This window comes from Zingiber officinale, chromosome 8B, assembly GCF_018446385.1.
Source record: "Zingiber officinale cultivar Zhangliang chromosome 8B, Zo_v1.1, whole genome shotgun sequence".
Classification (NCBI taxonomy): domain Eukaryota; kingdom Viridiplantae; phylum Streptophyta; class Magnoliopsida; order Zingiberales; family Zingiberaceae; genus Zingiber; species Zingiber officinale.
In genome coordinates this window covers 86,100,709-86,127,750 of record NC_056001.1, presented here as the reverse complement: position 1 = coordinate 86,127,750, position 27,042 = coordinate 86,100,709, and the positions used below count along the sequence as shown (strand labels likewise).

The 27,042-nt window shown below is 39.1% G+C and overlaps 1 non-coding gene across 1 annotated transcript; it reads left to right on the top strand.

Moving 5' to 3' along the window:
- The first annotated feature begins 24,519 nt into the window (after positions 1–24,519).
- LOC122018306 lies at positions 24,520–24,626 on the top strand. Its single transcript, XR_006121724.1, has one exon. It is a non-coding gene; the product is annotated as a small nucleolar RNA R71 (small nucleolar RNA).
- Positions 24,627–27,042: the final 2,416 nt, after the last annotated feature.

The following is a 27,042-nucleotide window of genomic DNA, read 5'->3' as shown; positions in this document are numbered from 1 at the left end:
ACCCAATCCTAACTCAATTAGGTAACCATGTTTAATTCCACCTAATGATCCAAATCCAATTAGATAATAGGTCCATCCTCAATCCATCGATCAATTCATTAATTCTCACCAATCAATCATGACAACCCCAATTAGTTAATGATTCCATTTAACACCATCATTAAATCCATGTATCAATTAACAAACATGATGAACCAATAGGATGATAATCGATCACAACATGCCTTACCCAAATTTGATAATAAGGTGGCACTAGAAGTGGATTATGACCAACAGCGGTGATCTACCACTATCCGCTACTTCCTTCCCTTGCTAACCTAACATTCCAAACAATGAATTCATTAATTAGCCTAGTAATTCAAATGAATTCATCAACCTTTAAACTAACACTTACCTAAACTCCCTTCCTCTCTGGCAATCATAGTAGGGAGACCAAGGTAGGTGGCTTGTCACGGGTGCAAAGTGCAACAACAGGGAAGATCGAAGATGCTAGGGCTCAGATCTTTCCTCTTCTTGGCCGACAAACAACCCGCGTAGGTGTAGCGATTCAAGAAGAATAACAACCCCCAAACGAACTCGATCAATGGAGGGAGGCTCGGCAGGAGGTGGATCGAACGACACCGTGGTGCTCGGACGACGATAAGATGTTGGCAATAGATCTGCAACGTCGCGGAGTGGTCTACGCACATAGGAGACAACGACGTTCCTGTTAGTAATTAGCCCTAAGAGCCAATCATGAGATGATTAGGCCTTTTGGGTTACTCATTGAGTTAGACTCAAATGAACTCACTCATTGTATTGAGTCCAATTCGAATTAGACATATTTGATTAATGGGTTAGACTCAATGGGTTAGACTTATTGGGTTATTGGATTAATGGTTAATCCAATATAATAATTCAACCCATTAAGAGGAATATAAAGAGACAAAAGACTCTTGATATTCATGGGATGAATATAAATAGACTTTTGTAATGAATTTTTCATAGTTGTTGAGAAGTGAAGAGAATGGTGTCTCTTCATCTCCCTCTTCTTCCTCTTCCTTCCATGGTCGAATCTTCCTCCATGGCCGAATCATGTTTCTTGCTAGCACAAGAATGTTAGCTAGAGCCCTAGAGTCAATCATTTGATGATTGTATTTTGGACTTATTGTATCATATTCTATATAAATAAAGGCATTTTGATTTTGGTTATTATACTTACTTGTATTGGTGCCAAATAAACTAAGTATAATAATGTCCTTGAGTAGACGGTTCTCACCTATATCAATCGGTTAGTTGAACCGATAGTGAGATGATATAGAGAACACTACTCTTAATCATTCCTAGTCGAGTATTAACATTCAGGGACAATGTTAATGCAATAAGACTAGCATGTAGGTCAACTCGATGATTTGATCTCACAAGTCATGGATATAGAGATATCAAGTTGACACATGGGTATACATTAGAGAATGTATACTGAATGACCCGCCATGAGAAAGTATCATGGATCATTATATGAGTGTCATATACTTTCTCATGTGGCTATTAGTATGACTACTAGTCCTTAGACCTGAAGTCACCATAGATGTAACGACCACCCTTCTTACTACTACTACTCTCTAAGGATGACCGTTACTTAACTACTGACTCTACTTAACCGGTATGATTAAAAATCACATGGAAACCCTACCGAAAAATTTCGGCAGAGTCTCCCCTGTACCGGTGACTTTAAACTGACATACATAACATAATATACACAGCCACAGGCGACTGGAACACATATCAAACACACAAAAGGAATAACATCACCACGCAGTTTAATGAAATCAAATCATGCAAGTAATGGATAGCGGAAACAAAATAAACATACAATTAACTAACAGCGGAAGACTAAATGACTCATCTAATACATTCTTAATAAATGACAATCTTAATAAATTCTTAAACTAAGTCCCAAGGCTTCCATAGTCCTGGCATCACACACCATCCGCGCCACCTTGTCGCCTTCCTTTCTATATCTTTTCCTTTCCTGTATCTGCAGTAAGAGGAAGTGTAGTCTATAAGCAAAATTTTCTTAGTAAGCGCTATCTAACTCACAAAATCACGAATGTGCATGTATACGAAAAGAACTAAAAAATATATGCTCTAAAAAGAAATAAAGCATAAACATAACTGCTCATGTCAAACTAATAGCAAAGAAAAGCTAAGAAATCTACTCATGTAATTCTACTCGCTAATCATGCTACTCATCTAATAGGTAAACATGAAACTACTCATCCACTAGATAAACATGGTAGAATAAAGAACTAAACTTACTGAATTCTAAACACCTTCTGAATCTTATTCCACTTGTTTAAAGACTTATTCTTTAATACTTTATACTTATGTAAAACTCATTTTACTTGTTCAAAAACTTATACTTATAATACTTCAAAATAATAATCAACTTCTTCTTGGGCCCGGCATTGTACTTTTACGCGTATCCTTCCGACCCATTCGGTGACCCATTTGGCGACCCTATGGTCGTCGATCGTCGACCGTCGGCCGAGCCGTTACTACTTGGTTATCTAAACCTAGGGACGACTATGGGAGCCCAGCCCAAGGACAGAGTCCAGTGACACTGATAAAAGTAAAATACTTGTTATCTTTTAATACTTCTATATAATGCCTCGGCATTTTCTTAAGCACCTTGTGTGCCAAAATCCCTAAAGTCTTGACTTTGGGATCTACTTAAGGCTTCGGCCTTTTTCTTTCTTTTCTTTATCTTTCTTATATTTTTCTTAAACTCTTAAAAAGAATATAGGCATGCTACAATAGAATTAAATCAAAGGAAAGAAAATCTGACTTCTATAAGCATGCTACATCAGAAACAAATCAAAAGAAAGCAAATCTAACTTCTTCAAACATGCTACAACAGATTTAAAACCAAGGAATACAAAATTTGAAATCTTTAGGCATGCTACGGCAGAAATAAATCAAAGAAGAAAAATCTGCATTCTTAAAAGAAACCGCATACACTTAGGGAGTGGCTGTTCATGCTTGTTAAGGTAACGAAGTAACTAAAACTGCAATGCTAATAACAGGGCTGATCAGGTTTAAGAAATAGCACCAAACTGAACTAAAAATGCTGAACTGCAGAATAGAGTGGACAACACAAAACTAAATCTAAACATGGTCAAGGTACCACCAATTGAGCCATAAATTTGTCCAAACACATGTGGACAACAGCTAGCGTGTGTATCAACAAGTAAAACAAATAGCTATAGTGGTAATCCTAAGGCTATACCCACAATAGAGTAATCCAGGACCTTTAACTTTGCTTTAAATAAATTAAACTTATGATACACATGTACAAGAAAACAATAACTACAAGAAAACCCAAGCTTATCACATTATCATTCTTAGCCTTATATACAGTGAGGTATAATAGCAAAATTTCATCATATCAGTTAGACAAATGCATACAGCATGGCTTAATTCAAGCATGACAACGTGTAAGCCCAAATCATCGTTTTTCTCAAACCTCTAGGCATCCCTGATTGAAAGAAAATACCCTAAGCATGAGGATCAACTATTTCCTTAGCTAAGTATGTGCAAAGTTACTCTTAACTTGTCTAAGTATAGAAATCCTACCACTAAGATTACATAAGCACATCAACTTATGTGTTCTTGAAATTTATTAGGTGGTCTGCTTTTGTGTTATCTCTTGCATAGCAATTAGCTTTAACATTTTGTTACAATTCTTCTTATTGAGGAAACTGATGAATATCCTTTCTTTATCTATTCTATTTGTGTTCTGCCAATCATTCATTTGAATCAATAAACTTGCAGCAAGGAAGAACATGAACAAGTCTAAAACCAAGATTCATGGCAGCAAACCAAAGTCTTTAAGCATGTTACAGCATATATGCAAGAAGGAAAGAAAAGAAGCTTGCAAATCTAATCCGAAACAAAGATGGAAACTAAAACTCGAAACTAATTCTCCTATTCTTCATGCTTAAACTAAATCAATCCTTCTATTCTTTCTTTAAGGTTCACGGCAGCAGACAAAAAGGAATTGCTACCGGAAACCCAAAATCTGAATTGTTTCTCATGCTCATTGCCTAGAACAGCAAAATCTGAAGCAAGCAACCACAAGCTAAACAAACAAACAAGCCAACCATCGAATTCAAGAGAACAAGATCCAAAAATAGAGGAAGCAAGGAAACTCATGCAAAGCTTCGGGAACAAGGAGAAAATCAAGAATTAAACCTCGGAGCTATCCTACTGCAGGTGAGTAGCAACTTACATGCGTTCCTTGGACTTACAGCCGAAGAGAAGAACTTCTAATGCTTCTAGGGCTTGCGGCGAGCTTGAAATCTCGGTCTTCTTCGCGCCTTCGAGTTCTCCTTTACGAGAGGAGCTTGGATCGGTGAAGAACTCACGAAAGAAGACGCTCGCCGGCCGCCGGAGACGAAGCCCTAGCCTCGGCTTCGTCTTCGCCCGAGAACAGGAAATCGCGGACGCCGTCGCCGAGTGCGAGAGGAGAAATTTTGAGGGAAAAGAAAATAATTAATCCCTCTCCTAACTTATCCTTTTATAACCTAGGGTATTCTGTTATGGCTTAAGATTATTTCGCTCCTTACCTTTTCACGAAATACTCGCGGAAGAGTTGGTTGGCTACGGTTTTGACCAAGTCAAGGGTTGCGGTTTCGAATCCTCCGCTGCGCACTTTTATTTCCAATTTATTTTACTGTTCCTAACTACTACTTAAATATATATCGCTCCATATATATTTAACAAAACATCCGTAGACTAGATGGTTGGGTTGAGTTCGTTAAGACTTGGGTTCGGGTCCGTGATCTTGGGTTCAAAACCCGGCTTCAACATATATTATTATTATATTTTTTTAAACTTCTTCCTCTTGGTAAAAATACCAAACGAACTCCAAAAATTACATAAAACTATTCTATAAATTCCTAAAAATCTCTAGAATTTTTCTAAAGCATTTCTAGATTTTAATAAGGTCTTTTAGGACTCTAAATCATGAAATTTGGGGTGTTACAATAGATCCCTACATAAGGAGTTATGTACTTTGGTTTCGTCAAACGTCACCCGTAACTGGGTGGACTATAAATGCGATTACTGGGTATATAACAAATTATGCAGAGGGATGTGAGTGATGTAGATGGGATCTATCCCTCTTATATGACGGGAGAGACATCGGTATTCTTGATAGAGTGAGACCACGAAGTGCATGGCCATGCCCAAATGAGTCAATATAGGATATTGAGCTCATTTGATTTAATGAGTCTACTTGGAGTTCAAGATTTAGATTGGTCAGAGGATGACACGGTCTATGCCTCACATTGATCAATCTAGATGTCTAGGATAGAAGGACACTTGTCATATTTTGTTAGGAGTCATAATTAGTAGTCACAAGGTGATGTCGGATCTCGACATTCTTGTAACTTGGGTAGTAATGATGTGTTGCTAGATACCGCTCATTACTTATGCTCCTAAATGGGTTTAGGGCATTGCCAACGTTACAAGAACCTATAGGGTCACACACTTAGGATAATTAGATGGAGATTAGGTTCATATGATGAACCAAGAAGATTAGATTCATTTGATGAATCAAATTGGATTAAGAGTAATCCTAATTGGGCTAACTTGAGTTCGACTCAAGTTGATTCATGTGTTCAATGAGTCTAATTTAGATTTTGACTCATTGAATCAATTTAATTAAATGAATTAGATTCATTATATTAAGTTGGCTTGAATCAAATGGTTGGATTCGATCAACCATAGAAGAGATTTGGTCAAGTTTGACTTGACTTGAGAGGAAGATTAAAAGTCAAGTTTGACTTGACTTTATGCCACCTCATTGGTGAGTTGGCATTGATGTGGACCAATGATGTTACTCCACATCATCATGGGTGCCACCTCATGGAAGTTACAAAGTCATTCTCTTTAATGGCTTCACATTAATTGCAATTAATGCAATTAATTTGGGGTTACAATGGAGAGTGGCCGGCCACTATTGTTTGAATGAGAATTTCAATTTTTCATTCAAGTGTGCATTTTCTTCCTTCTTCCTCTCAAGCTCTCCCTCTCCTCCATCCTTGGCCGAACCACATAGGTGCTAGCACACCTTGGTTTTTGGTCATCTCCACCTAATTAGTTCATGTGGATACTTCTAGAGGAGTGTCTATTTTGACACTCTCAAGATCCGGCACCGTTTGGACGAGCGGGAACGCGAAGGGCTTCGCTACAAGGGTAAATTTCTAAACATGTAGATCTAAGTGTAGATCTAGATAGTAAACTTGTACTCGTAAGTTTTTCGTAAATTTCTTCGCACGGATCCATGGCTAGGGGCTTTCGGGGTTTCCGCGACGCGAAAAAGCAGTTTTCGCGGTCCGAAAAACCCAACAGTGGTATCAGAGCCACGTGCGAAGCTTGTACGAGTTTAATTTGATTTTTATGAAAAATTAAAGCTTCTGTACATTTCTGTAAATTTATGATTTTTATAGTTTTAAGAGTAATATTTCTCGTAGAAGCGAAGCACAATTGTTTATACACTTGTAGGCTTCGACTACCGAGAAGTGTTTCCCAAAACGGCATCGTTTTGACCCAAATCTTTTTGGGACAGTGGGATAAGGCACTCTTGGATCGCTTAGGAGCAACTCGCGATGGTTAGATCGCGGGTAGGGGTACTTCCCCTAACCCCGCAAGGGGATTTGCTCCGCGATTGCGCCCAAAATCGCTAATCGGGACCGCCGGGAAAAAATTTACTCATAAAATCTGTAAAATTATGAAAAATTACAGAAAAATTACAGAAATATATAATTTTGAATTATATATTAATTTTGTGATAGTCATGGCTCAAAGACCCAATTCGATTGGACAATTGTGTTGTAATTCATAATACGGCCTGCGTGCCGTTATGTGATGTGCGTGCTTGTATTTTATTTTTATTTTATTTTTCGTGACCTGCACGTCGTGCCTTTCTTTTATTCTGGTTGTAAATTAGATTTAGACTCAAATGTAACTCGAGTTTCAAAATTTTAATGTACAAAAAAATTGGAGCTGTGGAAGGTCCACTCGAGACGGAGTTACGAGGAAGGCGCGAGCAACACAAGATGGTCAAAAGGAAGGCGCTTGAGAAGTTGACACTAGGTTGACCATCCGGTCTTCTCATTGGCTTGAGAAGATCATAGTAGGGCCATGACTAATCACAAAACTTAGTTAATTACTTGTGTATATGATGCATGTTTAATTAAGTAATTAATTAGTGCCTAGCGATTAAGATTAGATCTAAATCGTGCACAAGATGCACCCTTACGATTAGATTAGATCTACATCGTGTACAAAATGCACTCTATCGATTAGATTAGATCTATTTCGTGTATATGATACAACATCATTTAGATTAGATCTAAATCACGACAACTCAAAATGCCTACCATGCCGTGATACCTACCACTACCTCGATCGCATGATGTTGTTGAATCTGCCAAAGCAGAGCAACACATACTATCTTGGTAGGGTACGGAGGGACAATCTTGGTCCCGCCTATCAATGCATGGGTGAGTACAAACTCAATTAGATTGAGTATTCCTAGTTTACTCGGTTGGATCGAGTACAACTATAGGCATTCTTCCAATAGTTGGAAAGGTAGGACAAAATCACGTTTATATTAATTCTCGGGCGTATTAGCCAAAGCTAACTCGAGTTTTAATATAAATGCGGATTTCATCCTATAAACAAGAGTTGCATAGAGATGTAATTGGTAATCGTTACCTACCAATCATACTAAGTCTTGGGTGTATTAGCCAAAGCTAACTCAAGGGTTAGTATGATGTGGATCTTGTCCCACATGAATTATAGAATTTAGTGGAAGCATCATTTAGTTAAAGGCCTAATTAAATGATTAAGAATATGATATTTATTTCTGCTTTTATTCTGTTGTAGATAACCATGACGTCAAATACGAACACCTTCTCCCTGCGATCTGTCCTTGAGAAGGGCAAGCTCAACGGAGCAAACTTCTTAACCTGAGAATAGTTCTCACTCAGGAACGTAAACTGTACGTTCTGGAGCAGCCCATTCCGGAGGCTCCTCTTGCCAATGCCCCGCGAGCTGACAAAGATGCTTACAAGAAGCATCAAGATGACGCATTAGATGTGTCTTGTCTAATGCTCGCAACCATGAACTCTGAGCTTCAGAAGCAACACGAGTTAATGGGCGCTTACGATATGGTTGAACATCTTCGTCAACTATATCAAGGTCAAGCGAGGCATGAGAGATTTGAGATCTCAAGGGCACTGTTTCAGTGCAAGATATCAGACGGGGCTCCAGTAAGCCCATATGTACTCAAAATGATTGGGTACATAGAGAACCTACAAAGGTTGGGGTTCCCTCTTGGCCAAGAGCTGGCCACTGACCTGATCTTGCAATCCTTGCTGGATAGCTACAGTCAATTCGTTCTAAACTACAATATGAACAAGATTGACAAGCCACTGCCCGAGCTGCTCAGCATGTTAAGAACTGCTTAAGAAGGCTAAGCCCAACACTGTTCGATGGTTCGAAACATAAGGGCAAGGGCAAGCCCAAAGGCAAGGAAAGTCCCAAGCCAAGGGCAAAGGCAAGGCATTGAAGCCGAAAGGAGGAGTCGCCAAGGATGCTACCTGCTTCGACGACCATTGGAAGAGGAACTGCAAGGTATACTTGGAGGATCTTAAGAAGAAAGCAGTGAGACTTCCACTTCAGGTATATATGTTATAAAGTCAATCTATCTATTTCTACATCATGGGTATTAGATACTGGATGATTTCTACAGATGTGCAGGCGCTGAGAAATAGCAGGCATTGACAAAGGCGAGGTGGACCTACGAGTAGGCAATGGAGCACGGGTTGCTGCTGTTGCTGTAGGGACTTACTGTTTATCTCTGCCCTCTGGGCTTGTACTAGAGTTAGTCGATTGTTGTTATGTGCCTGCATTAACTAAGAACATTATATCAGTTTCTTGTTTGGACAAGAAAGGTTTCTCATTTACTATAAAGAACAAATGTTGTTCCGTCTATTTAAATGATATGTTCTATTGTAGTGCATCTCTGATAAACGGACTCTATATTCTAGACCTTGAGAGCCCTATCTATAACATAAATACCAAGAGGTTCAAGTCAAATGACATGAACCAAACCTACCTCTGGCACTGTCGCTTAGGTCATATAAATGACAAGCGCTTATCCTAGCTCCATAAGGATGGTATGCTGGACTCATTTGATTTTGAATCATATGAGGTATGCGAGTCATGCCTACGAGGCAAGATGACCAAGACTCCCTTTAGTGGGCACAGCGAGAGAGTAACTGATTTGTTAGGACTCATACATAGTGATGTATGTGACCCTTTCAATGTTGCTGCTAGAGGCAGTTATAGATACTTCATCACATTTACTGATGACTTTAGTAGATATGGTTATGTGTACTTGATGACACATACGTCTGAATCCTTTGAAAAGTTCAAAGAATTCAAGAATGAAGTACAGAACCAGCTTGGCAAGAGTATTAAGATACTTCGATCCGATCGAGGTGGAGAATACCTTAGCCATGAGTTTCGTGACTATCTAGCAGAGTGTGGGATCCTATCCCAACTCACTCCTCCTGGAACACCATAGTGGAATGGTGTATCCGAAAGGAGGAATCGTACCCTATTAGATATGGTACGATCGATGATGAGTCACACAGATCTTCCGACATACCTTTGGGGCTATGCTCTAGACACGACAGCTTTTATACTCAACCGAGTTCCATCCAAGGTCGTGATAAAGATACCATATAGGATATGGACTGGGAGAGATGCCCAGGTGTCTTTCATGAAGATTTGGGGTTGTGAGGCTTACGTACGACGTCAAGTCTCAGACAAATTAGGACCCAAATTTGACAAGTGTTATTTCATTGGATATCCCAAGGAAACTAAGGAATATTACTTCTACATTCCCAGTCAGCACAAGGTAGTTGTGGCAAAGACTGGGGTCTTTCTAGAAAGGGACTTTATTTCTAGAAAGACTAGTGGGAGTGCGTTCGATCTTGAAGAAGTTCAAGATGCGAACAATAGCACTGATGCCTCAATGAAAATTGAACTGGAACCACAAAGTGTTGTGGATGATGTTCCACAAGGAGTTGAGGAACAACAACCAGTTCAAGTAGACATTCCTCTTCGCAGGTCTGATAGGGTACGTCGTCAGCCTGAGAGATACTCATTTCTCTTGTCTGACCATGATGACATTGTGCTCATAGAGGATGAGACTACCACCTATCAGGAAGCTGTGATGAGACCAGATTCCGATAAATGGCTAGAGGCCATGAGATCCGAAATGGAATCCATGTACACCAACCAAGTATGGACTTTGGTTGATCCACCTGAAGGGGTAAAACCGATTGGGTGCAAGTGGGTCTTTAAGAGAAAGACTGACATGGATGGACTTATTTATAAGGGTCGCTTGGTAGCTAAAGGTTTCAAGCAGATTCATGGTATTGACTATGATGAGACCTTTTCTCCAGTAGCGATGTTTAAGTTCATTCGGATCATGCTTGCTATTGCAGCCTACCATGACTATGAGATATGGCAGATAGATGTCAAAACTGTGTTTCTGAATGGAAACCTGCTCGAGGATGTGTACATGACACAACCTGAGGGTTTTGTAGATCCACAGCATACTAGTAGAGTATGCAAGCTGCATAGGTCCATTTATGGACTAAAGCAAGCTTCTCGGAGCTGGAATCTTCGATTCGATGATGCAATCAAACAGTTTGGTTTCATCAAGAATGAAGATGAACCTTGTGTCTACAAGAAGGTTGTAGGGGATATAGTTGTCTTCCTCATATTGTATGTAGATGACATACTACTCATTGGGAAGGACATCCCTATGCTTCAGTCTGTCAAGACCTGGCTAGGGAGTTGCTTCTCAATGAAGGACTTAGGTGAGGCATCTCGTATTCTAGGGATACAGATCTATAGAGATAGATCTAAGAGATTGCTTGGCCTAAGTCAGAGTACATACATTGACAAGGTACTCGTTCGGTTTGCCATGCAGAACTCCAAGAAGGGATTTCTGCCGATGTCACATGGCGTGAGTCTTTCGAAGACTCAAGGTCCCTCTTCTAGAGAGGAGAGAGACCGAATGGATCAGATCCCTTATGCTTCAGCCATAGGATCGATCATGTACGCCATGTTATGTACTCGACCTGATGTCTCGTATGCTTTGAGCATGACAAGCAGATACCAGTCAGATCCAGGTGAAAGTCACTGGATAGCGGTCAAGAATATTCTTAAGTACTTAAGAAGGACTAAAGAATATTTCTTGATATATGGAGGCAATAATGAGCTAGCTGTAAAAGGTTACAGTGATGCTAGCTTCCAGACCGACCAGGATGATTATAGATCACAGTCGGGGTTCGTATTTTACATTAATGGTGGTGCTGTCAGCTGGAAGAGTTCAAAGCAGGATACAGTAGCTGATTCTACAACAGAAGCCGAGTACATTGCTGCTTCAGAGGCAGCAAAGGAGGCAGTTTGGATCCGCAAGTTCATCACTGAACTTGGGGTGGTTCCTAGCATTGCTGACCCCATTGAGCTCTATTGTGACAACAATGAAGCTATAGCACAGGCGAAGGAACCTCGCTCACACCAGCGAACCAAACACATACTACGGCGCTTCCATCTCATTCGAGAGATCATCGAGAGAGGAGATGTGAAGATTTGCAGAGTACCTACGAGGCTAACATCGCAGATCCCTTGACCAAGGCTTTGGCACAGAAGAAGCATGATGGTCACACTAGGTCATTTGGGCTTAGAGCCTACACTGATTGGCACTAGTGCTAGTGGGAGATTGTTAGCTAGAGCCCTAGAGCCAATCATTTGATGATTGTATTTTGGACTTATTGTATCATATTCTATATAAATAAAGGAATTTTGATTTTGGTTATTATACTTACTTGTATTGGTGCCAAATAAACTAAGTATAATAATGTCCTTGAGTAGACGGTTCTCACGTATATCAATCGGTTAGTTGAACCGATAGTGAGATGATATAGGGAACACTACTCTTAATCATTCCTAGTCGAGTATTAACATTCAGGGGCAATGTTAATGCAATAAGACTAGCATGTAGGTCAACTCGATGACTTGATCTCACAAGTCATGGATATAGAGATATCAAGTTAACACATGGGTATACATTAGAGAATGTATACTGAATGATCCGCCATGAGAAAGTATCATGGATCGTTATATGAGTGTCATATACTTTCTCATGTGGCTATTAGTATGACTACTAGTCCTCAGACCTGAAGTCCCCATAGATCCCTACATAAGGAGTTATGTACTTTAGTTTCATCAAACGTCACCCGTAACTGGGTGGACTATAAAGGCGATTACTGGGTATATAACAAATTATGCAGAGGGATGTGAGTGATGTAGATGGGATCTATCCCTCCTATATGACGGGAGAGACATCGGTATTCTTGATAGAGTGAGACCACGAAGTGCATGGCCATGCCCAAATGAGTCAATATAGGATATTGAGCTCATTTGATTTAGTGAGTCTACTTGGAGTTCAAGATTTAGATTGGTCAGAGGATGACACGGTCTATGGCTCACATTGATCAATCTAGATGTCTATGATAGAAGGACACTTGTCATATTTTGTGAGGAGTCACAATTAGTAGTCACAAGGTGATGTCGGATCTCGACATTCTTGTAACTTGGGTAGTAATGATGTGTTGCTAGATACCGCTCATTACTTATACTCCTAAATGGGTTTAGGGCATTGCCAATGTTACAAGAACCTATAGGGTCACACACTTAGGATAATTAGATGGAGATTAGGTTCATATGATGAACCAAGAGGATTAGATTCATTTGATGAATCAAATTGGATTAAGAGTAATCCTAATTGGGCTAACTTGAGTTCGACTCAAATTGATTCTTGTGTTCAATGAGTCTAATTTAGATTTTGACTCATTGAATCAATTTAATTAAATGAATTAGATTCATTATATTAAGTTGGCTTGAATCAAATGGTTGGATTCGATCAACCATAGAAGAGATTTGGTCAAGTTGACTTGACTTGAGAGGAAGATTAAAAGTCAAGTTTGACTTGACTTTATGCCACCTCATTGGTTAGTTGGCATTGATGTGGACCAATGATGTTACTCCACATCATCATGGGTGCCACCTCATGGAAGTTACAAAGCCATTCTCTTTAATGGCTTCACATTAATTGCAATTAATGCAATTAATTTGGGGTTACAATGGAGAGTGGCCGGCCACTATTGTTTGAATGAGAATTTCAATTTTTCATTCAAGTGTGCATTTTCTTCCTTCTTCCTCTCAAGCTCTCCCTCTCCTCCATCCTTGGCCGAACCACATAGGTGCTAGCACACCTTGGTTTTTGGTCATCTCCACCTAATTAGTTCGTGTGGATACTTCTAGAGGAGTGTTTATTTTGACACTCTCGAGATCCAGCACCGTTTGGACGAGCGGGAACGCGAAGGGCTTCGCTACAAGGGTAAATTTCTAAACATGTAGATCTAAGTGTAGATCTAGATAGTAAACTCGTACTCGTAAGTTTTTCATAAATTTTCTTCGCACGGATCCATGGCTAGGGGCTTTCGGGGTTTCCGCGACGCGAAAAAGTCGTTTTCGCGGCCCGAAAAACCCAACAAATAAGATGGTTCTTCTCTGAAGGCTTCGTTCGTATGACGAACGAAGGATATGTTTGTGTGGATACCATAGAGTCACGGAGGCTTGAACGTGCTGAAATCTGGATCCAAAGAAAAGGTTACTGTCGGGATTGCGAAGGGCACGTAACAAGGGTATAATCCTATCATTTAACTTAGTATAGATTGTTTGTATGCAATGTTTCTTCCCTTCGTATGGATCTGTTGGATAGAGGATCTAGTAAATTTCCGCTACGTTTTCACGTGTTTAGCGCGCTAGATCCCAACAGTTCCTCTGAGAAGCGACACTCGACACTGTGGCTCATGGAAATCAGGGAAAGAGGTAGATGATAGCAGCGATCAAGCGTTGACCATTATGGTCGGCAATGGTGAGATCGCAAGGGAGGAGGGCGAAGGGAACACAACGGCCTGATAACCAAGAGGGCTCAATGGTGGTGAGGCACGCTATAGTAGAAGATCACTGCCAATGGAGAGCTTGCGAGTAGCCGACGATCAAGCGAGGGGAAATCGCGAGAGCTGCTTGGGAGAGGAGGAAGATCGACGGAGATGAGGAATTAGGGGAAAAGAAAGAAAAATCTAGATTTAGGGCATAGTGATTCTAATTATATACTTAGGTTTAATCAAATACTAAGTTAATTCTTCAATCAACTCCCACTTTAATTGGGTATCCAAATAGGCATTTCTCGAAGCCTAATAGATTTATCCCCTCAAAACATATCATCCAAGCTCAGAATAATTCTCAAATAATTTCTATAAATTTTTGTAAAATCTAATAAGATTATTCCTCAAATAACATTTATTATTTAATTTCCCATATCTTACAGACCCAGTGAGGACATGTTCTAGTTGAGAGACAGTAGGCGTCGGTCCAGTTTAGGTCCATTTTGGATCCCTAAACTGAGATATTGACTAGTTCCTAGTCCAGTGAGAATATGAGCTATTTATTACTACTTATTATTACTATGCTAACTTTGTGTTGCAGGCTAGATGTTTTACTTTTGGACTAACACATGTTATAGGGCAAAGGGAGTACAAAAGACCTTGGGTGAACAATGCCCGAGGTGCCTTCTAGGTGAAGGAAGGTATTTTTGCACTGTTTATGGAAGGCACCTTCAGTGCATGGAAGGCGCTTTCCGCATGATAAAATTCTAACTTCTTTGGCGATGAGGATCACTACTTTTTGGGATCAAATTTTACATATTAGAGGTGCTTTCAACCCTATGGAAGGCCCCTTCCACATCCTATAAAAGAAGTGCTTGACAAAGCTTCAAAATATAACAAAAATACAAGCTTCTATCCGTCTGATTAAGGTTCCAACTGCTCCAGCTTCCTGCTATGACTCTACTACGATGCTGCTATGCCCGTCTACTACTAAGAGTATTTGGTAACCTTAAAATTCTGTACTTAATTATTGTAAAAGGATATGTGTAGTGTGTTACACTTGTTTCAACTTTATTTATACCTGATTTCCTCTTTCGACGATTCTAAAAGAGGTATTTTAGTAGATTATCCATCGATAAGTTTGCGATACTTGGGTCTGAGAGTAGGAGTTATCGAAGGCTCTGAACCAAGTAAACTAATTGTGTCTATTTGTGTCTTCTTATTTTTTTTTAATTTTTGTATTTTCCACTACATTTACTTTGATCTCAAAATAAAAATAAAAGTTTTTCAAAATTATGTGATTCACCCCGTCCCCTCTCACGTGTGACTCGATCCAACAAATGTGTCCCTTTTTGTTGCACCCGTAGTAGGTGACTTTTGACTTGGCCTTCGAGTTTGAGTTTGGACTCGATTGTTTCATCTTTGACTGGATCACTTTCTTGTCCCTGCAACTAACGTGATACCTTTCTCAGCCAGAAGTGCATTAGTCTGTTCATGAAGTTCAAATTCAAAAAATAACTCATCTAATTTAATTAAGGAAAGGTCCTTAGATACCTTATAGGAATCTACCATTGATGCCCACAATGTATTCCTAAAAAAGCTTTAAGTGCGTACCTGATGACGTCGCAGTTCTCCACTTTTTGTCTAATTGCGTGGAGGCTATTGAGAAGATCTTAGATGTATGCATGCAACTGACTCACCAACTCACCTTTCTGCATTTTAATGTTTTATAATTTATTAAGAATTAAATCTCTCTTACTTACCTTTATGTCAAAGGTCCCCTTGTGTAGTTCGATGAATTTTTCCCACGATCCTTTTGAGCTTGAGAGAGGGCTGACTTGGTTTAACTCCTCTTTGGTCAGACCATATTGGAGTGTTTGAGTTGCTTTAGCGTCGACCTCCATCTTCTTCATCATACTTTGGTCCCAGTTTTCACATGATATTGGTTTTCTAGTGCGTCGAGTGGTTGTGAGAATTTAGTTTGAATGATGATCCATATTTTGACTTATGTCTTTAAGTGGTACTCCATCTAGTTCTTCCAGTATCCGAAGTCTTCACTTGGGAAAAGAGGCGGACATGTGGTACTGTAGCCTTCTTGGTGGGCAATTGAGATAAAATCTCGCAACAAAAGAAATACCGAATGTTCCAAGACTAGGTCTTAGATTAGTAGTGTGCAAAAAATTAAACAACTAAGAACTCGAGTCGTATTGCACTAACTTTGAGAAATAAGGAAACTCGATTACAAAAAACTAATCGGAAGGGGTGAATGCATCGATTCCGATCAACTCTAATTTTTTTTAAAAAAATACCATGAAAAAAGATGCTTGAATGGTGGTTTCATTGATTTAAAGTGACCATACTCTGATATCAATTGTAGGATCATTGCACTAGAGGGGGGGGGGTGAATATTACTTGTGGCTTTCACGTTCATTTAAAAACTTTCGAGAAAAATGCAGCGGAATAGTCGCGATAAGGTTTATCAAGGTGGTGAATTTGTTCCTTGGGAATCCAATATTGATTAAGTATAACTTGATTAATCAAGTTAGATTTAGGGACCCATACTTAGACTAGTTTTCTATTTGTTCAATTAACTAAGGACAGATAAGATTTAAATTTTTATTTAGCCTTATACCCGAGTTCGGATCAATTGTATATGACTCTTTATTTTTCAAGAATCAGATCAAGATTCTTGAAACCCAAAGTGAACCATTCCAAAGAGTCCCTATGTTCCTTGACTTGACTCTTCAAGTTGGAATTTTCTTCCTCAAGTTTTTGAACTTGAGTTGAAGTTCCATCTTGAATGGGCTCGGTCAAGGGACTTGGGTTAGTCATTTCCTTAAAGGTTGCTATCTCCTTTTGGAATGACTTGACCTGGATGTTAGATATTTCAAGTGTTCTAGACAAGTAAGAGATTAAATTTTGTAATCTATTTATTGATGGACTTATAGCGGAATCGTCTTCTGAGCATCTCTTGCAGCAATCCAGACAAAAATAAAATATTATTAGCCACTTCCCAAACTCTGAAAACGATATCTTCTTTGAAGTATCTATAGGACTTGTTTCACAAATGACTCTTAATCAAGGCTGTGATAAGGCGAACTAAGTTGTTACAAGCAGATTGCCCGGACGCATAAGACCCTAAGAGTGGGCAGCTGTGAGACTAATGAGCAAGTAAGCGAACTAACACTTACTAAGCTGTAAACAGTCCTCCAGAAGATGTCCTTGTTTTAATAAATCCTTAGGAGTGTATTAATGTCTGTTAAAGTCTTGAAAAAGGAGTTATAAGGATCGCTGGCAGGCCCTATAACTTGACTAGGGTGAATAGCCAAAAGCCTTAGTTGGTAGGAAAGGTGGAAAGCCAGAAGCCTCAACTATCAGATAACTTTAACAAATGTCAAGATGATGGGAAGAAGCTATACAGGAATGGTATACAAAGTCACATACCTCTAACCTAGAATACCTTGATTTAGCATAAACAAAACCTACAAATAAGGAACTAGCACATAATCTTTCCGTAATATATGATCAAGTATGCCTGTCAAGCAGAGTCCATATAAAGAACTTTAAACAAGTACTTGAAACCCTAGATGAGGTTAAAAGGGAAAACGAACATTTAACCAAGGCACTGAAAGTTTTAACAAAAGAGGTTATTGAAAACCGACCTTTAACTGAAAAGTAGGTTAAGGAACTAGTGTTAAAAAGAATTGAACAACCTAAGCTTATAGAAGAACAAGCACTAAAACTATCAGGAGACTTGAAAAAGAAGCTTGAGAGAGTAGAGCTTCTCCTACATAAAATAGAATTGTGGACTTCTTCATGAGCTATATAAACACCCAGGCATCAATCAGTTACAGAGAAGCTTTACAAGCAACAAAAATATTAAACCACCATCTATAGGCTTTTGTAAACCATCTGATTATAAAGGCCCTGTTAGTAGCTCTACTATTTTAATTAAGCAAACTAATACTCAGTTACAACTTCTAGTAACAATTCTTGAGCAACTTGATAGCCTTGAAGATCGAATCAAATGACTGGAGACCAAGCCAACACTTGAAGCAACGCTTCCTGACTCAGTAATTGGAAGCTTAACAGAAAAAATTAAAAATCTCAAACTTGGAGAGGCTAAAGCTCCAGAAAAGAAGGGCAAGCTACTGGTATTTAAGGACCCTTTCAAAATTCTTGAAGAAGAAAAAGCAAAGAAATGACTACCATAGCAATAACTCAAGACCCTCCATTAACAATAGTCACCAGGACAGAAACATTGCCCCTATTTGAAGACCAAATACGTGATTATAGAAGAAGCCAAAGGAGGAGGTACGTGTTGGTTGCTACTCGGAAAGCCTAGAGGTTCCACTGTACAAAAATTTTGTACAAAGGTCTGAACCTTTTCCTAGCTACCATGTGTTCTTTTAAATTAAATTTTGGATCGCCTGCGGAACTTAACACGTTTGATCCAAAACTTAATCTATTTGTTCTTTTAGGTTTTGACTTGGATCTCCTGCGGAACTTAACACGTTCGACCCAAATCACCTTAAGTTATTAATTCCATTAAATATTAATTTCCATAATTGGTTCCCAGTACTGACGTGGCGAGGCACATGGCCTTCTTGGATATGGGAGCAACCACCACCGACTAGACAAAACCTTTTATAGAAATCTAATATTTAATTTCCTAAAATAACTTTAGGTTAACCGAAAAGAACAATCAAATCACAAGGAAAAATAAAACAAAAGAACACAACTTCGAAAAACATATTCGAAATACTAGAATCGTAAGCCTCTTGTATTTGGTATTATTTCCATAAATAACTAGCATGATGCGGAAATAAAATTTACTAGTTATACCTAGTAGAAAAACCTCTTGATCTTCTACCGTATTCCTCTTCTAACCTCGGACGTTGTGTGGGCAACGATCTTCCAAGACGAGAAACCACCACGCACCTTCTTCTTCTCCAAGCAAGGTTCGGCCACAAGAAGAACCACCTCCAAGGAAGAAGAACTTGATCACCACCAATGCTCCAAAGGATCTTCAAGATGAGGCTTCCTCCTCTTTCTTCTTCTCCTTCCTAGGTCCGGCCACCAACAAGAGCTCCAAGAGATGTATGGTTCGGCCACCAAAAGAGAAGAAAGGAGAAAGGCTAGGGCCGGCCACAAGAAGAAGAAAAGAGGAAGAGAAAAATAAAATATTGTCTCTCTTCAAGGCACCTTAACCCCCTCTTTTATAATCCTTGGCCTTGACAATTAAGGAAACTTATTAAAAATAATATCAATAGCTTTCCTTAATATGAATTAATGAGGAATTAATAAAATAAAAACTCCCCATTAAATTCATATGGCCGGCCACAATTTAAAGAGAAGAAAAATTTCCAATCAACAAAAATTTCCTTATTTGTTCTTGTAAATTTAATTTCTCTTCAAAATCCCTTCATGGTTGATAAAAGGAAATTTCTATAATTTTAATTTTATCAACATGTGGATAATATTTAAAGAGAAAATAAAACATCTCTCCAATTTACAAATAAGGAAAGAGATCTAATCTTTTTCTTTAATCTTTTGTAGATCTATTACAAGAGAGATATTTTAATTTTAATTCTCTTTAAATTATATCTTCCACATAAAAATTAAAATTAAATTTCTTTTTTAATTTAGTTTGGCCGGCCCTACTAGCTTGGGTTCAAGCTAGGGCCGGCCACCCAATTTTATACCTAGGCCGGCCCTAGCTTGTTCCCAAGCTAGCTTGGCCGACCCCTATTGGGTAGGTTTAGAAGGTGGGTATAGGTGGGTATAGAATTCTATAAATAAGAGGCTACGATAGGGACCGAGAGGAGGAATTGGTTTTGGTCTTCCGATAAAATTAAGCATCCCGTGTTCGCCCCGAACACACAACTTAATTTTATCAATGATAATTCATTCCACTAGAGAACTATCATTGAACTACCGCACCAATCCCAAATTACATTTTTGGGCTCCTTCTTATTATGAGTGTGTTAGTCTCCCTGTGTTTAAGATATCAAATGTCCACTAATTAAGTGAGTTACTGACAACTCATTTAATTAATATCTAAGTCCAAGAGTAGTACCACTCAACCTTATTATCATGTCGGACTAAGTCCACCTGCAGGGTTTAACATGACAATCTTTATGAGCTCCTCTTGAGGACATTATCAACCTAGTATCTCTAGGACACAGTTTCCTTCTATAATCAACAACACACACTATAAGTGATACCATTTCCCAACTTATCGGGTTTATTGATTCAACGAACTAAATCTCACCCATTGATAAATTAAAGAAATAAATATCAAATATATGTGCTTGTTATTACATTAGGATTAAGAGCACACACTTCCATAATAACCGAGGTCTTTGTTTTTTTATAAAGTCAGTATAAAAGAAACGACCTCAAATGGTCCTACTCAATACACTCTGAGTGTACTAGTGTAATTATATAGTCAAGATAAACTAATACCTAATTACACTACGACCTTCCAATGGTTTGTTCCTTTCCATCATGGTCGTGAGCTACTGTTTATAATTTATAAGGTACTGATAACATGATCTTCTGTGTGTGACACCACACACCATGTCATCTACAATATAAATTAATTTGAACAACTACATTTATCATAAATGTAGACATTTGACCAATGTGATTCTTATTTCTAGATAAATGTTTATACCAAAAGCTAGGCTTTTAGTATACACTCCAACAGTACGTGGCCCAGCAAGCAATACTATGGTCTACAAGAAGAATTAGAAGTGGATCCTACAATCAAACACTTGAACAGCAGCTGGATCCGGAAGTATAACTAAGGCTTTCTATGCAAGAGAGAGCAGCTAGAGTACCAGCTGAGGTACTATACCATTCCAGAAGAGATGATGAATTTGGATTCATTGCTTTACTCAGCTTCATTCTCGGACTTAGTTTTGGCAACTTGTTCCCGGGTTGTCAGTGTAAGGTAGCAAACTTGCTCGTGTTCTTCATCCGAGTCTTCTGATGAAGATTCTCCTACATTTCTTGTAGTGCCTTCTTCCTCAATTGCTTCTTTGCTTCCTTCAGGTTTGGACAATTCAACTTAATGTGTCCCTTTTTTTTGCACCCATAGCAGGTGACTTCAAACTTGGCCTTCGAGTTTGAGTTTGGACTCGACTGTTTTATCTTCGATTGAATTACCTTCTTGATCTCTCATTTCGTGAAACCCTTCTTTTTCTTGTATAGATTTTATACTAGGTTCACGAGCTCAACGATGATTTTGTCATCATCTTATGATTCTGATTCTTCTTCAGACTCGGGTTGGTCCGTCGCTTGGTTTTTTTATTCCGAAAATAGCTCATCTAATTTAATTAGTGAAAGATCCTTAGATACTTTATAAGCATCTACCATGGATGCCCACAAAGTGTTCCTCGGAAAGGTATTTAGTGCATACCTTATTACATCACGGTTCTCCACTTTTTGTCCAATCACGTGGAGATTGTTTAGAAGATCTTGGATGTGAGCGTGTAACTGGCTCACCAACTCACCTTCTTGCATTTTAATGTTATATAATATATTAAGAATTAAATCTCTCTTACTTATCTTTGTATCGGAGGTCCCCTTGTACGGTTCGATTAGTTTTTCTCGTAATTCTTTAGCACTTGAGAATGAACCAACTTGATTTAGTTCTTCTTTGGTTTGGCCTCATTGGAGAGTTTGAGTGGCTTTAACATCAACCTCAACTTTCTTCATGATGTACGGATCCCAGTTATCATATGATACTGGTTTTCCAATTCAGTTGAGTGGTAGTACAAAATCGGTTTGGATGATTATCCACATTTTGACTTGTTTCTTCAAATGGTACTCCGTTCAATTTTTCCACTATCCAAAGTCCTTGCCGGAGAAAAGAGGCGGGCAAGCAGTACTGTAGCCTTCTCGGTGGGCCATTGAGAGAAAACCTTGTACACAAAAAAATGTGAATCTTCCAAGACTGGGTCTTAGATTAGTAGCGCGTGATAAAAAGAAAATTAAGAACTCGAGTGGTGTTGCATCGACTTCAAAAAAATGAAAGCCTCGATTGCAAAAAACTGATTGGACGAGAAGATAGCACCAATTTTGATCTACTCTGAAAATTTCAAAAACTACGACGAAAAAATTGCTTGAATGGTGGTTTCACCGCTTCAAAGTAACCCCATTTTGATACCAATTGTCTGATACCAATTGTAGGATCAAAAGTGCTAGAAGGGGTGAATAGCGCTTGTGGTTTTTTCATGTTCATTTTGAAAAATAGTCAGAGTAAAATGCAGTGGAATAAATAAAGAAAAATAAAAGCAATACTGACAGTTTTGGTTTTACTTGGTTTGGAGCCTTTGACGACTCCTACTCTAAGGCCCACGATCATTGATCACTTTTGTTGGGCAATCACTAATAACTCGAACAAGATTACAAATTTGAAGTATAATAGCTATAAAATAAATTTACCGACAACAAGAGAATTAGCAATTGTTCGTCAATTGCAAAGTAGCATTTAGGCATTGTCAAATCATTCTGGAGCAGTATGCAAGAGCAGGAGTTGTTCTAAATGATGTGTTTTTGAAGCTACTGGTCGAATCCTTTTTATAATCGAGTTAAACCTGATCTGATCCATTGATCTTGGGATCACTATTTGTCTCAACGTTGATCGGTCAATCGATCCCCCTGATCGGTCGACTGATCCTTCCTCAATCAGCCCGCTTCTCATTCAAATGCTACCACTTTAGATAAAAGTCTTCGTTCGATCGACCGATCAGCTATTCAGTCGATTGAACCTTCGATGCTCCCCAACTTATTTGGTTTGATAAACTTGGTCTGATCAACTTGGTGTTTATCCACTATTTGGTCGACTAAGCCCAAGGTTCGGTCAACCGATCCCTTGGTCGAAACTTAGCTGTGAGCTTATATGATCTCTAGGGTTCAGTCGACTAATCTAGATGTTTGATCGACCAAATAAGGTAAAAATATTAACCTGTAAAATGTTTGTTTCCTTCAAAAGAGAGTTATAATAATAAGAAAAAAGGTATTCTGACAGTCTCTGGACTGTCTAGTTTTGACTTTTAGATTTCTCTAAAACCCTAAGTTGAACTAACACCTACTATTTCCTCAATGGGGAACAGACCCTCACCTACTCTTCTTAGAAGAGTTTACCTTTTGCCAAATCAGTCCTCTTGACCGTCTGAACTTTTGGTCAGCATCCGAGACTTTAGGACTCTCCACAGGACGTCCGATTCCTGACCCATCCAATCTTCCACCTGGTGTCCGTGACCCCCACGACTTCAATATAGAACCCGCGACCCTAGGATTTTGCACGACATCATCGACTTGGCAAGACTTTGCCCAATCCCCTAGACCAGGACTTCATTGCCTAACCAAGCTAGGACTTTCACTTTACCTAAGATCACTTAGGACTTTCCTGCACACTTAGTTTGTCTTGTTAGAACAACAAGAAACCTTAACTTAGAATCTTTTGCGATTATTAAAACTCAGGTTTGATCGTCTGATGCTCCCTGCACCAACATTATTGGGCCGAACAAATCAATATGCCTCGTTCCATCCCCTTTATTGATGGTGCTCGGGGCACCTCTGCTAAGATAGGGCTTGAAGGGATGGCCTCTGCCACTGATGGCCGCCGCCTCTATTGATGGGGCTGCTGATAGGGCTAGAAGAGGGTGGTGGTTGCATCGACCGTTGATGGTGCTCTAAGGGGGAGGGGGCGGTGCCTCTGCCGTTGATGGTGCTCGAAGAGAGGGAGGGAGGGAGATGGTGCTTGAAGAGGGAGGATGCCTTTGCTAATAGGGCTCGAAGAGAGGGAGGGGGCGGTGCCTCTACCTTTGATGGTTCTCGAAGGGGGAGGGGTTGGCGCCTCTTCCGCTCATGGTGCTCGAAGAGGGGCTCTGCTGATAGGGCTCAAAAGCTCAAAGAGAGGGAGGGGGTTGCACCTTGCTCCTTCCATGAAGAGAGGGAAAAAGGGGGGGTGCGTTTCGCAAAGAGGGAGGGACAAAGGAGTAGAGATTTTTTCAGCAAAGGTGAAGAGAGTAAAGGGGCCAGGGATTTTTTCAGTGAAGGCGACACAGGAGGGAGTAGGGTTTTACAATAGTGCATCCGCCACGCTATGTGCTGTTAAATATATTTTTAGCAATGCACAATTACAGATACTTTATTATTAATTAATTAACAACACTTTTTTAGAGTTATTAAAAGTTTATTTACCAATGTATTATATTTATACATTGTTATTTGTAAAAATATAATAGTATTCACAACATGCTTTATTTGGTGTGCCATGAAAACTATTATTAACAGCGCGCTATAAATGTGCACTGTTGATGACACACTGCAGAAAATCATATTTGTTATAGAGAACTACGTCTTGTTGGAGAAAGAAATCTCAATGTAAAATATGTGGATAATCAACCACTTCTCTAAACCATGGTGTGGACATTGCTGCAACAAGTTTAGGAATTTGTCCCATGCTTTGCATAATGACTCTCCATCTTTTTGTTCAAAGTTCATGATTTAATTGCTTAGATCGACTATTTTTCTTGGTGGGAAATCCTTGTTCAAAAATTATTGTTCTAATTCATCTCATGTTCTGATGCTTCACGGTGGTAGAGTATTTAACTAAGTTCTGGATAAATTTCTGAGGCTAAAAGGAAATGTTGGTAGCCAAATGATGTTTTCAGGAACTCCTTCATATTTCAATATATCACAATATATATAGAATTCAACAAGATATAGATATGGATTTTCAAAATTTGAACCTTCCATATTGATCTCTTGAATCTTGGAAATAAATGTTGGATCAAGTATAAAATTGTGAGCATAAATTTGCAGAGGTACAATAAGACCTAATTCTCTTGTAGATAGGAGAGCAACATATTCTTTAAGAGGCTTGTATACTATAATAGAATATGTTTCACAATCTATTAGTCTCAAGATCAATGGGTACAAGATTTCCTAAAATATTATCCTTTTGTATGCAAGAGAACAAATTTAAATCTCCTCCAAAATAGAATTCTAAATTAGAGTTATTGTGAACAAGTAAATGCAAAATTTATGAAAAAAAATGCAAAACTAATAACAAGAAAAGAAAAGAAAAGAAATGAAAAATTTTTATTAACAAAAAGAAAAGTATTTAGAGTAACTAAATTGTTTATCAACTAATGTCAATCAGAAACAGTACACGGCAATGATGCCAAAAACTTGTTGTCAAAAGCATAAGTGCATGGTCAAGTTGTCAAGTAATAAAATATCAAATCCATAGGGATTGTTGATTTAGCACTAATTAAGTCTGCAAAGCAAGTTATCTAGATGATTGAGGCTATGTGAAAGATTGAGAACTAGAGAGTAGGAGAGAGAAATATAAAGAGAGATCTAAGTTGAGCAAGTAATCGACGAGAAGGGAACTAGTTTGGGGAACGATCGTAGGATTTCAGTTTCATCATGATACTAGTTGATGTTCTATGAATTTTTTATCTCCTTATCTCCACACTTATACACTTGTTGGGATCCTAACCAAATACTGACACAAATCCCTGAAGGTTCCACCGACGTATTTACACTATTTTCTTCCAATGGTATTAAGTAGAAGAGGAAATATAGAAAGTCTATTTAAAGGGATACCCCTATCACATGAGGGCCCCTCGGTCTTATAGTCTAGATTACATAAGTTACTTCCTAACATTGAATTGGTAGAAATAAATTAAACTCTAATTAGCTAATCCCTTATGGAGAATTGGTCCCCATTTTAAGGTGATACTCTAGAAAGTCTGGTTAAAGAGACACCCTCTATCACTAAGGGGCCCTCAATCATATGATCTAGAACATCTCTCCTACATGGTGACCAATCTTTCACATCCATTCAATCAAACAACATATAGAAGAATTCATTCATTACACACATTCAATCAAACAAGAACAAGACATAAACATTTCATTGAATAAGGACATGGATAAATCCATAGTTAATACATCAAAATCACATAATGAATACTCCCTACATCCTAAGATCTAAGAGATCTACTCTACAGCAAGAGAAATACAATCACAAGATAATGAAATAAGCATTATTAGAACCCAAATGGAGAAGAGAGAAAAAGAAATGCTTAGCAAGATGTAACCGACATCTTGGGATGAACTCCTTGCTAGGATGGTGGAAGAATTGATGAAATCTGCTTTGAATTATATATGGATCATTGAGAACTCTATAGAAATGGAACTTGAGGGTGCTCTTGAAGGGGGAACCCTTCCTCCTTTCAAAAGGGGATCTAACTCCCCTTTTATAATAAGGCACATGACCCTATTTTCTTACCACACGGTTGTGCCTTGGGGGCACGACCATGGCATAATCTATGCTAGAAATAGGGCATGGTCATGCCCATGAGGCACGACCGTGGCATAGAAGCTATAGCTAAAAAAGGCACGGCCATGCCTATAAGGCACACCCGTCACATAGAAGCCACTATTGGAAAGGCATGACTGTGCCTTTTAGGCACTGACCTGGGCATAGGAGTCTCTAAAATGAAGGCATGGTTGTACCTTGTTGGAACCCCAAGGTTGTTTTGGTGTGATCAACAAGTTAAGTTAGGTCTTGTGTGTTTATAACTTTTTGTCTAAGTGTACAGGAGCTTAGAAGCACAGGTACTCGAGCGGAAGACACAGCTAGCGAGAAGGACGGCACACGGTGCGTTCGAGGGAGAAGGCGCTGCGGAAAAGTACACCGGCGGACTAGAAGGAAGCGTGCGGTGGTTCCGAGGGACGAGAAGCCGGAGAGGAAGACTGCTTGAGGAGCAAGAGACGCAGCTAGCGAGAAGGTCGGCACGGGGTGCGACTGAGGGACGAAGATTGCGGATGAGTACGCTGGCGAATGAGAAGGAAGCACGCAATGATTCCGAGGGATGAGAAGCTAGAGCGGAAGCCCGCTTGAGAAGGCCGGAAGTTAGGTTCG